This window comes from Etheostoma spectabile, chromosome 14 (assembly GCF_008692095.1).
Source record: "Etheostoma spectabile isolate EspeVRDwgs_2016 chromosome 14, UIUC_Espe_1.0, whole genome shotgun sequence".
Taxonomy (NCBI): domain Eukaryota; kingdom Metazoa; phylum Chordata; class Actinopteri; order Perciformes; family Percidae; genus Etheostoma; species Etheostoma spectabile.
In genome coordinates this window covers 13,388,817-13,389,439 of record NC_045746.1, presented here as the reverse complement: position 1 = coordinate 13,389,439, position 623 = coordinate 13,388,817, and the positions used below count along the sequence as shown (strand labels likewise).

Genomic DNA, 623 nt, shown 5'->3' with positions numbered 1-623 from the left:
TATGTGTGTGTGTGTGTGTGCGTGTGTCTCTCTGTATCTTAATATATCTTCACAGTTGTGTGGACAGACACAACAGTACATATCTTCATTAAAAGCGTTTACTTAACTATGTTTCTGATGAAATAAGGCGTCTGTGGATCAGTGATAGAGCCAATCGGAAGGTTGGTGTTTCGATCCATGGCCCTGCAGTCCCTTGTTGAAGTGTCCTTGGGCAAGACACTGAACCCCGAATTGCCCCCGATGCTGTGCCTTTGGAGTGTAAATGCATGTGAGTGTTCATCTAATGAGCAGGTCGCACCTTGTACGGCAGCCTCGGCCATAGTGTGTGAATGTGTGTGAATGTTGAATGGTTCCTGTACTATGTAAAAGAGCTATATAAATACAATAGATTTACATGAATTATTGTGAAGTCTCTATGCACAGTTGTTGTGTGCACACTCCAGTGATTGACGGGATGGCTGGACAACAGCAACTAACTCTTACTCCCACAAATTTCACTCTTGATACCTCATTTGCTCATCACAACGTAGAAAACATGACAGTGTGCTATCTCACTGCCCTATTGACTCCGGTGTTAACGGAGACCAGAAATTTCAGAAAAAAAAACAGACAAAGCAACTTTT

At 42.7% G+C, this 623-nt stretch overlaps 1 long non-coding RNA gene across 1 annotated transcript in view; it reads left to right on the top strand.

Annotated features, from left to right (window-relative positions):
* LOC116701247 (uncharacterized) overlaps positions 1-279 on the top strand; it is a 12,849-nt gene extending 12,570 nt beyond the window's left edge. Inside the window, exon 3 of the long non-coding RNA XR_004334856.1 lies at positions 151-279. This is a non-coding gene — a long non-coding RNA (uncharacterized LOC116701247). The remainder of the gene's footprint in view (positions 1-150) is intronic.
* Positions 280-623: the final 344 nt, after the last annotated feature.